Source organism: Terrapene carolina, unplaced genomic scaffold (genome assembly GCF_002925995.2).
Source record: "Terrapene carolina triunguis isolate 2854851 unplaced genomic scaffold, T_m_triunguis-2.0 Scaffold789, whole genome shotgun sequence".
Classification (NCBI taxonomy): Eukaryota; Metazoa; Chordata; order Testudines; family Emydidae; genus Terrapene; species Terrapene triunguis.
In genome coordinates, this window is record NW_020665140.1 from 4,792,957 (window position 1) to 4,810,001 (window position 17,045).

The window sequence follows — 17,045 nt, forward strand, 5'->3', positions numbered from 1 at the left end:
TATTTTTGTGCACATGATCTCCTTTCCCTGATACTAAAGAAGATTATGTGCATTTCAAATGCAAAAGAATCCTCACAGTGTTCATCACATACAGTGCCACAGCAGCTTGAAAGCAATTACGCCTGTTCCAGCAGATAGTGGTCACTGAAACATAAGCAGATTAACTCCCCATGTATATGTATATATTAATTACTGTTTGAACTCAAGAGCTATATCATATATACATGTGGATAACTAGAATAATAATAATATAATATATTGAGATATACCTATCTCATAGAACTAGAAGGGACCCTGAAAGGTCATTGAGTCCAGCCCCCTGCCTTCACTACCAGAACCAAGTACTGATTTTGCCCCAGATCCCTAAGTGGCCCCCTCAAGGATTGAACTCTCAACCATAGGTTTAGCAGGCCAATGCTCAAACCACTGAGCTATCCCTCCCCCTATATGCAGTACAGCTACAAAGATTAGATAGAAAATATCTACCTGCAGAATCATACATCCAGCTGTTTAATTTTATAAAATAGTTGATAGGAAGTGAACAAAAAATCCTTCAGCTGAAAATGTATGGGGAATTCTAGCAGGCTGAAGACAACTGCCTGAAGGGTAATTTTGGCCAGGCTACCATTCCTGTATTATGAAGTTTGGCACGTGACATTTACTGGCCACACCTCTAGTGAATAGAAGCTGTAATTGTATGCACTATAACATTGTTGCTTAACAGTAGCAAAAAAAAATAAAAATAAAATAAAAAAAAATAATAGTTTGGCCAGCTACAGATAGTCATTATGTGGGTCATTATACACGCTCAGGTACTGAACATGCATGTCAACACGTTCAGTACCAGGTAAGGTCAAGTTATCTAATTATATAGGGATTGTGCCTGCTTGCTGTGCAGATGCATGGAGGATGAGCATGCAGGGAGGCGCCCCTTTGTGCATCAGATAACACAACTGTGAGACTCATAATCATCCACAAGACTTTTCAAAAAGCCATAAGCAAAGGAACATCCCTATTCTCCACATCAGCAGAACTAACTGTTCATGTGTTTTGGAATCTACTGCAGTCTCTGTAAGTGCATGCCTGGGAACTGCAGGAGGAGTTCTGAGGCTGAAATTCTCCTGAAACTGAATGGCACCACCCTCATCCCCAACCTCTAACAAAGGCAGTGTTAAGTAATATGGTGGCATATGGGAGTTCTCATGTGCAGAATTATTGGCACTCTATGAAATGCCAGATCACCAGAGGCAGAGGGTTTCAGAGTGGTAGCCATGTTAGTCTGTATCAGCAAAAACAACGAGGAGTCCTTGTGGCACCTTGGAGACTAACACATTTATTTGGGCATAAGCTTTCGTGGGCAAAAACCCACTTCATCAGATGCATGGAATGAAAAAAATACAGTAAGCAGTGTATATACCGGTATATTATATACATACACACACACACACACACACGAAAAGATGGGAGTTGACTTACCAAGTGGGGGAGGGTCAGTGCTAACAAGGCCAATTCAACTAAGGTGGAAGTGGCCTTTTCTCAACAGTTGACAAGAAGGGGTGAATGGTATTTCAAATACTAGCCCTTTTATTTATTCAAAGTAGCCATTTTACAAGTGTTTTAAAAGTTACATAGGCACTTCAGCTGACTGGGCACTGTTCTTATAGTCTACCTCAGACTGTGTGAGAGAGGGCTCACACGAGAGAAATAAATGTTGTTGAGAGCATAAAACCCCCCATAAAATTCCACTATTAAGCTTTAACATTATCCAGCAGAGTCATTAACAAACTTGTTTATTTCTGCACCGTAAGTGCTCTTCTCACTCTTCTAATGCACCAGATTGGTTATGATACTTTTTCAAGATGCAAGCAGTTATTATCAAGGCCTTGTCTTCTGAGTTTAAGCCAGCTGGTGATATTGTGGGCTCAGTCTTTCAGGGCTATATCAGTTAGAAAGCTTCATCTGACCTTATGATTTTTTTATTACTGCATGACAAGCATTGTGGAAGTATTTGGTGGGGGATGGGAGGGGAGGAGACTATGACAGTAAGGCAATGCAGATGAATTCAAACAAATCAGATCATATCTGACCAAAGCAAGTGAATTGAGACAGCTTGAAACATTCTTGAGTAGCCTGATTTGACCCCCAGTTTTGCAAGATACACTGTTCTGGTCTGTGGTATTCTGAAGTCATTGCCGCCACAGAACAATATAGAGTAGAAATAGTAATTCATGCCAAGATACATCATAATACTACTTGCATTACCCCCTTCTATGCTTAATACTGCAAGTTGCCCACTGTGACTGTCACACTGAATACCAAGCGTTTCCATCCCTGCTATTTAGGCTAAGACTACCGTAACAGAATGGAAAGGCTTATAACAAAAGTGCAAAAGTGTAAATTCACACAGGCCAGTGTTTTCCTATTCCTAACTCAGTGCAAAAATAATGTAATGCAGATTCCAGTCCCCTAGTCCACAAGGCAGCATCTCTTTTCGCAAGCTTTATTGGCATCCTGAATAAGCTCCTCCCCTGTAGTCCCATTTATAGCCAGCATATATAGAAATGCATTTCAATGAAACATATCTGCAGCATTCTGGTACCTAAAGCAACCTCAGAGAACTACATCAACACTGTTTTTATAGCTTGCAAATAAACTTTTTATTTTCATTTAAAGCCATCCCTCCCCTCCTCTCCCCTAACAGATTTACTGCAGCATTTCTACTGTCTCCCCCCCGCCCCCCCACTGACCTCAGTGATTCGTTTTTGTTCTTTCCACAGTGAGCTAAAATGTAACCCAATTAAGCATGGCCTTGCATAGATTTTTTTTTATTAAGTGCAGATGCCTCTATCAATTGTTATGTTGTGTACACATAATAGATAAGTAGGGAGGTAGTACAGTATTTCCATTTAAGATGTAGTTTGCATCTCAAATGCTTCATCATTTCTCTCTGTACTTCAGCAAGAAAGATGTTAAGAGTAGCTGCTCCCTCCATCAGAACAATGGAGAACAAAAGCACAAAAGACAACATTGTGGCCTGCTGATTATGAACATAGAAGGGCCTGCAGGCTTTTACCTCACTTTCCAGAGAAATACTCACAAACAACAAGGCCTGCAGCAGCACAGGGCCTGATCCATAGTCCCCGGATGTCAATATGAAGACTCCCATTAACTTCAGGAGGCTTTGGATTGGGGCCATAGAAGTCACTCCAAAGTACACCCGCACAAATCACAGGGAGTAAAACACCTCTACAAAGAGTGTCTCCCCCCCTTCCCTGTTACTTTAGAGAAAAATGGGGAAAGGGGACAAAAGGGAAAAAAGGAAGCAACCAAAGTAGCAGCATAGGCTTCCTCCAATACTTTCCACTTTGGGTATGCTGCAGGAATCCGGCGATTCGCATTTTATATGTACCAGGTCAGGACTGATACTCAAGTGTCAACTGATGAGATGCAGATGCCTGCTAGCGGATAAGTGCTGTGGAAATAGAGAAGACAATATACCAGATTTGCTGCTGTCACAATCATATGAAAACCCATTCAAGTAAATGGAGTTACCGCCACTTATGCCAGAAGTGAGTTTGGCAAAATACCTTCAGACCACTAGCTAGCTAACTACTTGCATATATGGCCCTCCGCACAGTAGCATCATCTGAGAGCCTCTAAAACAATGGGTCTGATCCTGCCACACTCTAGGAGTAGTCCCATTACAGTTAATAGGACTACCTGTGGTATTCAACACAAGTAAGGGCAACAGAACTGCGGACAATATTTATCTTCACTGCACCTCCTACCCCCGGCAAAATAGATGGGAAACTGAGGCACGAGACTAGGTTACTTGCCCAAGGTTTGAAAGGAATCTCTGGAAGAGGCAGGAGTTAAATTTATTTTCCAGAGCCTCAGAGCAGTGCCTTAACCACAAGACCATTTAACCTTCCCTGTCTATTCCAGTCACTTTGTGACTAATCCCAATCATCAAGAAAAAAAATAAGAACATTAAACTATTACTGTATACAACACTCTCTCCATCAGAAGAATTCAATTCACCAGGGCTACAAACTACATCAGTAAGCAAAAAGTCAACTAAAAGCTTAATACAAGGGACAAATAATGAAATAGATGCAGCAGTGGCACACAGTAATTGCAGATATTACAGTAATATGTCTATAGCTCATTTTTCTCAGTTGGTAGCGGTGGTTTTCTATGAGGCAGAAGTCTTTTATAACAAATCTTGCAAAATTTAATGTGTTAACTAAGGTAATTTTGACACTATTGTGTGTATACAATATGAATCAGTGAGATACCTATCTAGTATTGTCATGGAGAAAAAGGACCCAAAGGTGAGAGTGTATGAATCAGTACAGTATACATTCTCCTTCCCCTCTAGCCAGTGTGTTAGAGCGACAGTTGGGAGAAGTTATTTGGTTTACAGGAGAGTACAACAATTCTTCCATAGGTGTTGCAGGATAATCACATTTTGGTATCTCTCACTCTCAAGCTGTCACAAACTGGACAAATGCCATCCCCACTCCAAAAAAAAAAAAATCTACCCTCCCATATAGTCAATATCAAGTTAATCCCCTAGAGCCTGGCTTTTAGCAAAAAAGTATTTCCACAATAATACTCCACAACATAGGCTCTCTCATCAGACAACCAGAGATGATTAACTATGAAGTATTTTTGTGTGGAGAATTAATTTGACTGGAAGTGTTGGGTTTTGGTACAAGAGTTACAATGGAAAAACTAGAGTTTTAAAAGCAATATTCTTAAAATAGCCATTGCTTTATCAGTTTTCAAAAGTGGATTTTGACAGCTTCTAAACCTCACATTATTTTCTCTGCCCTCCACCCCCAATTCTCCCACTATTTCTGTTCCTTGTTACAACACTATAGCTGACTCAAGTAATCAATACTGTCGTTTTATTGATAAAACAACCTTGTTGACAATCACACAGAGTGTAACATTACCCACATTTTATTACATTATCTTGTTTTACAAGTCAGCATGAATGGATGAGATGAAAAATAAAACCACTTCCAATATATACGCTGTAACAGAAACAGTACCAAATCAGCAGAACTTTGCAGAACTGATTCTAAAAAGTCAGTTAAGACATACTAAACTGAAAGAAAGTTTTATGAAATGCTTTTCACAACATGCCACAAAGTCAGAGAAACACGTATTAATTCAAGGGGGGGGCGGGGAAATAATATCGGTCCTATATTGTTAGAAACTCAAGCATCACCAGAAGCTGATTCTTGATCATTTTCAAATGTGGATTTAGTCACCTAAATGTATTGCAAGCCACATAAATAAAAATGGTGTGTTTTTCAGAAGTGCAGAGCCACATATTTGTGTTCTAGGTGTTTTTGATGCCAAGTAAATATTCGGTTGCTCAAATTAAAGCTAAGAGCTAGTTCCCACCTTAAAACTGCAACTCAGCTAACCTCCCACGCCTTACCCGTAAGACCCAGTAAATAAACTAGTTAGATATCAGAAATCAATGTAAATTAATTTAATATAAAACGGATACCGATCATACAGCAATCAGTATTTACTAATTCTTGAATTAAGTTTACACCCATCTACCCACAAAACATAGCAAACAGACTGGAGCTATCGAAGATATGATCAAGAATTGTGCTTTCTTTCTGTTATCTTAATAGCTCCTGCCTCTATATACCATAGCACTAGGTGAACAACTAACTTTTTAGAAAGCAACAGAGGGTCCTGTGGCACCTTTAAGACTAACAGAAGTATTGGAGCATAAGCTTCCGTGGGTGAATGCCCACTTCATCAGACCCACGAAAGCTTATGGTCCAATACTTCCGTTTGTCTTAAAGGTGCCACAGGACCCTCTGTTGCTTTTTACAGATTCAGACTAACACGGCTACCCCTCTGATACTTAACTTTTTAGAGGTTCAGTTGTGCACACCAACATTTGGATGCTTATCTGTGCCTCTCTGATCTGCAAAACTTGGATGGAAATTTACAAAAACAGACTTCCTTGTACGATTTCTGTAATGTCTTGGTTTTGGTCAAGCCCAAAATGCCACAAGAACAAGCCTTTCAACTGGTTCACTCCCAATTCAGGAAGAGTAGGGGAGCAGTGTGTGGTATGGAGTTCACCAGATTATTTTCAGCCCTCAAAAGAAAATCTTTCTATGACGACTGGTGAATGATTGGAGTATTTCATATTTCATTTAAACTCCTTTGCCTAACAATGAGTTTTACCATTGTGATTTTTTTTGTGCCTTCCAATTTTCAGTATTGAATCATATAAAAATATAGTATTAGATATTGAGAAAAGATGACATTTTTATATCTGCTATGTTACATAAGTGATTGGAATGAATGCAGAGTATCACAGTTTATTAGACAAAAATCTTTGACAAGGTTCCATGTGACAGGTGTCTGCTTTCACTACCAACTATGCAGTAGATAACTACAAAATATTTGTGAGAGGAACTGTGCCCAAACTAGATGCAAAACTGAGTGACATTCCAAGGGATAGTATCTAAACAGATGGCCAATTGTACTCCAGTCAAATAAGCTGATAGTATAAAATTGTAGATAAGGAATATACAAACTGTATACAAATTCAGAAGGCTTGGGTCTTTTCTTTCACAGCAAATGAAACTTAAGGCATTTGAAAGGTAAGTATTTAACATGTGGTGAATGAAACATTAAAAACAAAAAACAAAAACTTCCATTCACCTCAGATGCTGGAGTACTGTACTAAAAGATTGCTTCTATACTATTGCACATTAATTAAGTTGGACTTTCAAATCAAAACTCATTTTCACCAGGACAATCAAAGGCACTTCTTTTTATGGAGGGCTATTTTCCAAATGTTAAATACCTGCTATGAAGGCTGATTCCCCACTCTGGTACTTTGAATGCAGAAGGTGGGGGCCTGCAAGGATTCTAAAAAATAATACTGGCCACTCCAGGCTTGTATTAAACTCCCAAGGTTACAGCTTCTCTCTGACCTTGGATGGGTAGATGCTGCCATCATCCAAGTGCAAAACCCCTTGGAGGACCCAGGAAGGAGCACTTGGGAATTCCTTCCTGTAGGGTACCCTCAAGCCCTTTCACTCCCCGTCCGGGGAAGAGCTGAGAAAGAAAACAAAGGGAATCAGCTGTTGCCATCAGCTAAACAAACAACATATGCACAAACCTCTTAGGGACACAAAAATCTAATCCTGTTCTTAGAAAAGGTAAATGTTTTTAAAAACAAAAAGAAAGAAAATACATCTGGAACTTAGGCTTTTTGCTAGATTAAAAAAAAAAAAAAAAGCAATTACAAGGATTAAGCATCCAGATAGCTTCTTGAGGTCCAGCTTAAAGGTTACAAGCAAAACAAAAGCACCTGGGGTTATCACAGAGGAGTCCACAAGCCATAAAGAAATAAAAAGATAAACGTAATCGCGTCTTCCTAGACATTTCTTGATCTACTTACATATCTGGGGTTTCAAATGAGTAGTTTCTAGGTATAACCTGATGATTTTCATACCTGGTCCAAGCTCTTACAGCATAGATCTAGCCCTGTCTCTGCTCTCCGGGAGAGCAGACAGACAGACAAAGGGGAAGTTCTTTCCCAATTTTAAAAGTTCTACCCTTCCCATTGGCTATTTTGGTCAGGTGCCCACTCACTTCCTTTTATCTATGGACTTTTTAACCATTTACAGGTAAAGCAAGTAGAGAACAGCTACTAACAAGGGTTTTATAGCTAACTGGCTGGCTGGGTGTCCATAAAAGGGAGCTACCTCCCCTCTTCATTTATCACACCTACCATTAACCATTTCTGTACTAAGGGCCTGGTCCAAAGTTCACTGAAGTCACTTGAAAGACTCTGGATCCTAGAGCTCTTAAAATCACACCAGTAATTATTTATATTACATACATACACACCCCATCTTACCTGCCCCATGTATATATAAAATGGGGTAAAATTTGGTTTTCTATCCTTCTCTCTCTCAAAAAGCAATTGTTTGATTAAACTAAACAATTGTTGATTAAACTTCAAAATAAAACGAACACCTTTAGATGCAGGCCAAAGCCCGAAGCCTGCAGATACTTAAAAATGCACGAAACTTCTCTCGTGAGTTCTCCCCAACTCAACAGCACTAGTCATTGAGTAAAGTTACAAATATGCATTCATGTTTGCAGGATTGAGGCCTGGGACTGCAAGAATTCAAAGTAAATGTTTCAGAAATCTAGAAGTTACTGAAAACAGTAGATTATAATGGAAATCATTAACACATTGTTAACTTTAGTGGTTGCTGCCACTCCTGCTATAATATAAAATATATCCAAATGTTCTGATACTACAGTATATGGTAATTAAGAAAAGGGATACCCTTTTTTTGGATAATAAACATCTTGTTTCTTTAGAATCTATCTTGTTAATAAAAGTGTGGATAACATCCCCCAGCACTGATTTGTCAAGAACAAGTCACGCCAAACCAACCTAATTTTCTTGTTTGACTATCTTAGTGGCTAGGTAATGCCCTACCAAACTCATGGTCCATTTTGGTCAATTTCACTGTCAAAGAAATTTAAAAATCGTAATTTTAATGATTTCAGCTATTTAAATCTAACGTTTCATGCTGTTGTAATTGTAGGGGTTCTGACCCCAAAAGGAGTTGTGGGGGGGGGGGGGGGGGGCGGGGGTGTCATAAGATTATTGGGTGTGTGGGGGGGGTTTGCAGTACTGCTACCCTTATTCCTGTGCTGCTGCTGGCAGCAGCGCTGCCTTCAGAGCTGGGCAGCTGGAGAGCAGCAGCTGCTGGCCAGGAGCCCAGCTCTGCAGGCAGATCGGCCGCCACCACTCTCCTGACATCCAGCTCTGAGGGCAGGAGTAAGGGTGGCATGGCATGGCATGGTATTGTCACTTTTAGTTCTGCACTGTTGCTGGTGGGTCAGTGCCCTCAGAGCTGGGCGCCCAGCCAACAGCCGCTGCTCTCCAGCCACCCAGCTCTGAAGGCAGCGCAGAAGTAAGGATGGCAATACTGTGACCTGTGCCTAAAATAACCTTGCGACTTCCCTTGCAACTCCCTTTTGGGTCAGAACCCACAATTTCAGAAACACTGGTCTCCTCTGTAAATCTGTATAGTATAGGGTAAAAACACACAAAACCCCTCCCACACCCAAACTCCCTCCCAAGCCCTGCACCCCAACCCCCGCCTCAGGTTGGAACCCCCCCTGCACCCAAACTCCCTCCTAGAGCCCACAGTCCCTCCTGCACCCCCAACCTCCTCCCTCAGCCCTGAGCCCCCTACCGGAGCCTGCACCCCCCCCCCCCCGACATCCCAACCCCCTGCCTCAGCACTGAGCCCCCTCCAAGCCCCTAGGCCCCAGCCCAGAGCTGCCTCCTGCACCCCAACCCTCTGTCCAGTGAAAGTGAGTGAGGGTGAGGGAGAGCGAGCAACAGAGGGAGGGGGGCTGGAGTGAGTGGGGGGCAGGGTGTTTGGTTTTGTGCAGTTAGAAAGTTGGTAACCCTAGAGGCATCTCACAGATGCCTCATTTCAAAAAGGAAGTTGACCTTTTAACAAAAATAAAAATCATCACAAAACCATATTGCACTGAATTTGGAATTTTTAGGTACATCATTAAAAATAAATGAAATCCAGTTTTCCACAGTAGATAATTTTACTACAGTTTTGCAACAGATTCTGATAAAATACAGATCACCCTTGTTATGTCATCTTTAGAAACCAAGCAAAGATAAACACTGAGATGTTCTTAGGAAGGCAGCATTTATCTGGGGGGGGGGGGGGGAGAGAAATGCATACATGCTAAAGCTTCACAGATTAGACCTCCTGCAAAAACTTATGCGCACACAATTTTATTCACAAATTGTCCCTTTGATTCAAGTATTTGATTACAATTAAGGATAAGGTGTTTCCAGGATTGGGGCCTTAGAAGTGTAAGTTATCTTAAGATCCACACTGCAAAATACCACCAATAGTCTGAAGCTGAAACTCATCCTACCACCCTGCTCAGCACACTAGAAAGAGCCTCCCCCACCAGCACAAAGCATAAACTCAATAATATAACATGGCTCAACATCGTGTGGAAACTCCTCAGCAAGTGTACTGGGAAGAAGTGTGGCAAACAAAACAAAACCAGCCCCCCGAAACAAACAAAATAAAAAAAACCACAAAACCAACAGAACACTGCAAATACATCCAGTTTGTGGAGCTAAAAATGGGAAACGTGGAGAAGGGTTAGGAAGATGACTTAACAGCCGCTAAAAAAAGAAAAGGAAAACAAAAATCAAAATCAAGGCCTGGAAGGAGAGAAAAGGATCTAGAAGGAAAGGACTTGAGGATAAGAGGTAGAGCCTTGTTTAAAGAAAGAAATAAAGTACATCAGAAAAAAGAAAAAAGAAGAAAAGGAAAAAACAAAACAAACAAACAAAAAAAACTTTGCTTAGAGGAAACTACTTTGTATTATGCATCTTACTGTCTCCATCACTGGGCTATTCCTGGGTAGTGAAACAAGAAACTCTGAGTTCCAAATCATAGCATTTCCTATTTATTCTTTGCCTGCTCCTTTGCAGAAGCAGCAGACAGTTTAGCTCTCTACATTAGGTAATCTACCAAGGTCTGTGTGGATTCCAGAAACACAGGGCCATCCATGAAGAGGAAAAGGTGAAGCTGCAAGTCTCCTGAGTTCAACTCCCTCTACTGAACAGGAGCTATAGTTCTAAAAATGCCTCTGCCAGCATCTGCCCCATAGAAAAATTCACTTGAGAGCATGGAGGGGTCCATTATGATAATATTGACAGGATCAACATTAACTTACTCAAAGTCTACCATGGATTTCTGGGAAGAAATGCTGAGGTGTATGGGGGGGGGGGGGAGTGTTCCCCATCTTGCATCCATCACCACAGAACATTCACAGGACATTAGTTGTAGGGGAAGTAGGGGAGAAATGATGCTGAAGAGATAAGCTCTCACAAACCTGACATCTGCCTGTTTCTTGTTCCTTCTGCTGAGGACACTATTCAATAAAGGTGCACACACATATTGCTGTTCCTTTCTCCTTAATTTAAATTATATTGTTGAAACAGTCTCACATGCATTGGGCTATCTCAGTTTCCTAAAAGCCACCATATCTCACAGCTATATCATATACAAAGTCTATGACAAAAATCTCTGCCACTTGAAAACCGTACTTTATGAAATGTTTCTCAACTTTAAGGAACTGCTGTTTGATTTTAGTGACCAATTTAGCACTTTTGACCATCATTAAAATGTAATAATTCTCCCAGAATTGATCAAACTGCCAAATGAATTAAAATATCAGCTAGAGGCACATGTCCTTAAGTAGCAGTTAATGAAGTCAAGCTCCTGACTCAGGGATTTGACTCTCTTCATAACACATGACCTGTATAGTAGTTTGAAGAGCACCAAGGGAAAAGCAGAAGAGGCTGACCAAAACATTTTCTAACATCAATAGCTTAAAAAGAAGGGAAAGCTTAAAATCCCTTTTTAAGAACTGAATTTATGAGTCTTTGGTTCTTTCTGTCATTCAGTCCTCGCTAAAGAAGCAAGCTTTAATAGCATCAGGGCCAGTATATCATCATCATTTAAGGCAACCATAATGTTTTCAACATTTGTTTAATCCTACAGCACCACTACAACTCTCATTTATATCTCAGTCTCTTTTCACAGTGTCAATGGCCACCTCAGATGCCATTTTGTTTGGTGATTGCCCTCTCTTTTACCCTGACTGTTCCTGTTCTGGATTCCTTACTAAAGGCTGGTTTAGCCAGGCACATACATAAGTTTAAGCACATAAATTGTCCCACTGAAGTAACAGCACTTACTTAAATGCCTAAAATTATGCACATGCATAAGTACCTGGCTGAATTTGGGCCTAAAAGATCATTCAGTTTCCCAGGTAAACCTGGCATTTTTTAAAGTAAAACTTGCAGGGGACATACACACACACACACACACACACACTATTGCCTCAAATAGTATGCATTTCCTTTACTTATTTTAAATATCTCAGCACAGTGCTGCCCGTGATACCTTTGTTAGAGAGTGTAGCTAACTTGCTACCCCAAAATGCCTTCTCTTGATGGGAAGTAGCATTGCAGCACCTTTTGTCTTTGTTTCAACCACCTTTGTTCAGCCTACTCTGACTGTAGGAACATCCTGGTCCTCCAGCCAGATCAATCTGGGGCCACAGAGTTAGGGTGACCAGATGTCCCGATTTATTTTTTTTTCTTATATAGGCTCCTCCTGTCCCAATTTTTCACACTTGCTATCTGGTCACCCTACACAGAGTCCTTTATCTAAGTCCACACAAAAAAACCCCAACAACCAAACCTTCCATCCAGCTGAGCTTTGCAGTCACCTTGATACAGCCATACCTCTTCTACTCCTCCTCCCTGGTTTACTGAATCCCCCAATCCAGGGGCTGACACACTCCTCCCCTTACTCAGGGTTTTCCAGCAGGCTCCAGCTTATTAGGCCCCTCATCTCTATCCGATTTTCAGTTTGCCCCTACAGATACTCCTCTGCTTTTCTTTCTCCCTCACAACATTCTTTTCAGACTCATCCCCAGGAAGCAATTAGTTCCTACCTTAGTCACTTTCCAACTGGGCTCTTAATGGTGACAAACCCTGTTATTCTTCTCAGCTGGGCTTTATTTCTAATTAGTCCTGGCCCACCCTCCAGGTGCACTAAAGCTGGTTAACTGGCCTCAGCTCAGGCCCCTATTAACCCTTTTGCAACCTGTTTTGGATAAACACCCCATCACAGGGAGCCAAGATGCACAGTCACCCATTATTCAGCAGTCAAAGGGCACTGAACTTAGCTCTTCAGGAATTCATTCAGTCACATAACACACTGTTAAAATAGCAGAATAAAGTAGTTTCCTCATGACATTGCAACACTGACAACAGTGGTGCATAGTGAATGCATTTAATAGAGTTCATTCTGGTTCCAGAGCTGGTTCTAAAAGTAATCCCTATTCCAAGGATAGAGAATACCTTCTGTTTTCATTAATTAATATTTAACAAATCAGGGTGGATGGTTTAGCTGTAGGGTTGCCAACTTTCTAATCCCACCAAACCGAATGCCTCTTCCCTGAGGCCCAACGCCCTGATCACTACATTCCCCCTCCCTCAGAGGCTCCCTCTCCCCTACCCTCACTCACTTGCACTGGGCTGGGGGAGGGGGTTGGGAGGGGGTGAGGGCTCTGGGGTGAGACCAGAAATTAGGGGTTCAAGGTGTGGGCAGGGGCTCTGGCCTGGGGCAGGGAGTTGGGGTGCAGGAGAGGGTGAGGGTTCCAGCTGGGGGTGCAGGCTCTGGGTTGGGGCTGTGGATGAGGGGTTTGGGGTGTAGGAGGGAGCTTCAGGCTCAGGGGTGGGGCTGAGGGTATTTCATGTGGGAGGGGGCTGCAGGTTGAGGCAGAGGGTTGGGATGTGAGGGGGGTAGGGGCTCTAGGTGCTGGCTCTGGGGTGGGGCTGGGGATGAGGGGTTTGGGGTGGAGGAGGGGGCTCCAGGTTTGGGGGGGGCTCCAGGTTTGGGGCAGGCTCTCTGTCTGTCCTGGCCCCACGCTGCGCCCCGGAAGCAGCCAGCAGGTCTGGCTCCTAGGCGGCGGGTCTGGCTCCTAGGCGTCGGGGACAGGAGACTTCGCGCACTGCTCTCGCCCACAGGCACCACCACCCCAGCTCCCATTTATATATATGGAGATACACCTATCTCATAGAACTGGAAGGGACCCTGGAAGGTCATCGAGTCCAGCCCCCTGCCTTCACTAGCAGGACCAAGTACTGATTTTGCCCCAGACCCTTAAGTGGCCCCCTCAAGCATTGAACTCACAACCCTGGGTTTAGGAGGCCAATGCTCAAACCACTGAGCTATCCCTCCCCCCAGCCAATGGGAGTGCAGAGCTGGTGCTTGGGCAGTGTGCAGTACAGTGTGGCCCCTCTGCCTAGGAGCCAGACCTGCTGGCCACTTCTGGGGCACATCGCGGTGCCAGGATAGGCAGGGACTAGCCTGCCTTAAACCTGCAGCACCGCCGACTGGACTTTTAATGGCCCAGTCGGCAGTGCTGACTGGAGCCACCAGGGTCCCCTTTTTGACCGGCTGTTCTGGTCGAAAAGCAGACACCTGACAACCCTATTTAGCAGCCTAAGCATCAGGATTGGAAAAACTACATAGACTCTCTGGAGCCATGGGTTAAAATCATGTTGGTGTCAATTCAGACCTTTACTCTTCAAAAGTAGATAAACCGAGTTCTATACATTTTATTCTGTGAATGTCATTCAGAGGTTTTAAAGGAGGTATTATCTATTTTTTATGGTCAGGGAGAGCTAAATTTATGAAGTTCAGTGCATATATTTCCACACACCCTTTGTTTATGCTCGTTCAAACCAGGCCTTTACATACAGCATACATCTCCAGCGGAGAGCCTAACTGATCAGGCACAAGTGCATACCTGTCGTGTGTGCACATAAGGAATTCTATCACAAATGTGCAGTTGTATACATACTAAATTCATACCAGCTTTAGTGATGTTCCCTATCCTTGGAACAGGGATTGATGTCAGAGTGAGTGATCTGTCTAGAACCAGAATCAACTTTTTAAATGTATTCACTATGCAGGCCATTAACAGAGAGAGACAGAGGGGTTTCTTCTGGGAAACTTGGCCAATTTCCTCCTCTCCCCTTTGTTGTACAATGTACTGTGCGCCATTTGGTTATCTCCTTCTTGCATTTCTCCCATTGTATATGCACTACATACTCTGCAGTGTTTTGGGATCCTTTGAGATGAAAGGCATTATATACACACCAAATATTATCACCTTTACTTGATTTCAATGATGTAAAGCATACTAAACACTCCAACCGGCTAGTTACCATACACAGCTAATCAATATTTCTGCAACAAACTGCCCAGAAGATGATTAATTTAACTGCTACCCTGAAGCCACATTGCTTACATTTTGGGGGGGTGAGAGGCACAGCAGAATCTAGCACCTGGAGATATATTTATTTTTGTAATGATTCTATTCTTTTTTTATTTACTAGATTTCTGAGCTGGCTTTCACAGCTGGTCCACAATTACCTGAATTTCAATAAAACCCCAGTTGGTTGGTGTCAGAATTACTGTCAAACCATTAGCACTTCCCTTTCTGAAATGCCAACTGATAACCTTGAATTAGCAGCTGGTTATTCTTACTGTCAACAGAATGTTTTGAATCCCATCCAATTATAACTCAAAAAAATAGAGTAAAACCTTAGGCTTACACCTTAGGTTAAACCTTAAAAGGCTTAGATTAAAACCATCCTTGAAGGGTCAATGGATATTTTCATAAATAAGTAATTTTAGTAATATTTTAGATTGTGACAAATATCAGCTGCCCGGAGTCTTCTAATATAGTCAGTTAATTCTTTATACTCATACACATATTGCATGTACGACAATTTTCAGACTTGTGTAAGTGCAGATAAATTTTGACCTTAATATTTTATTGAACAGCTATCAGTGGCTATGGTAACGGGTTTCAAACCTATTAATTATCTTTAAGGCTGCGATTTAGTCACAGAGGTCACAGAGTCCATGACTACCAACGAGCTCCATGACTTTAGCCAGCAGAGGCTGGGAGCTGCACAGTCCCCAGCCACCTGCCGAGGCAGGGGGCTGCAGGGGACCCCCACCACAGCTTCCAGCCATCACAGGTGGCAGGGGGAACCCCACAGGTCCCGGCTGCCACGGGCGGCAGGGGTGATCCCCCCACCACGCCCCACCAGCCATGGGGACCCCCAGAGCTCTCTACCAGCCGCGGGTAGCAGGGAGGAACCCCGGAGCTCTTCGCTGCCATGGGCGCCGGGGGGACTCCTGGAGCTCGAAGCCACCAGCAGAGGAGGACCATGGAGCTCCGAGCCCACCCACAACGGCCCAGGCTCCCCATTTTGTCACGGATATTATTAGTAAAAGTCAGGGACAGGTCACGGACTTCCATCAATTTTTCATTAAGATGCTACTGAGCAGTTTATATATGCCACAGATAGAAAGCCACCACGGCACAAAATTTAACGAAGTGGCATCTGGGGCCACTTCATGCAGCTGTCACATCTCATTCGTGCCATCACAGTTGGTATCCAGACAATCTTCAGAGAAATATATGGTACTGTTTGTTCAGGGCTGCAATCACAGCAGACGCTTGCAAATATACATTAGCTGAGCTTCTTTTTAAATCAAGGAAGGGAAGAAATGCCATAGCTAACAGTGATGGGGGGGGGCAGGGGGGCACAAGAGACACTAACTTACCGAAAAGAACAGTGAGCATTTGAAATTTTTTGACACTGACTACTAAGAGTCCCATAACTATAAATTCTCTCTCGGATACTTATATGGGCCTATTACCATAGTGTCTAAGCACCTCACTTTTAAAAAAAATAACAACACCCTTTTGATTTAGAGAAATATTATCCTCATTTTACAGTTGAGGCACACAGAGGCTAAGGGCAGGTCTACACTACGGCAAGGATCGACACTCTGAGATCGATCCACCAGCAGTCGATTTGGCGGGTCTAGTAAAGACCCACCAAATCGACTGCAAATCGCTCTCCAGTCAACCCCTGTACTCTACCCCGACGAGAACAGTAAGGTAAGTCAATGGGACCCCGTGGTAACTCGACCTAAGGTATGTCGATTCCAGCTACATTATTCACATAGCTGGAGTTGCGTAGCATAGGTCGACGTACCGCAGTAGTGTAGACATAGCCTAAGTGAACTGCCCAAGGTCACACAGGAAGTCTGTGGTATAGCAAGAACTTGACCTCAGGTCTCAGAAGACTTGAGTAGTGCCCTCACCATTGGACCATTTTTCTCAGAATGCTTTTTAAAAGATTAATCTAATACTACCACGTACTCTGGACCTAGGTAAGCAATAAATTATTATCACTAATTAGGCAGGAAGTAAGAAGTACTTAGAAGTAAGTACAGGAAAACAAAGGGGACATATGTATCTTCTTCCTTTCAAATTCACTGAAAAGGCATAAAATAAAGCAGAATAAC

General features: G+C 42.6%; 1 protein-coding gene across 2 annotated transcripts in view; it reads right to left on the reverse strand.

The window, feature by feature from the left end:
- The window catches only part of CCSER1 (coiled-coil serine rich protein 1), a 1,059,536-nt gene that overhangs the window by 564,177 nt on the left and 478,314 nt on the right, over positions 1–17,045 (reverse strand). The gene's annotated exons all lie outside the window — the stretch shown is intronic.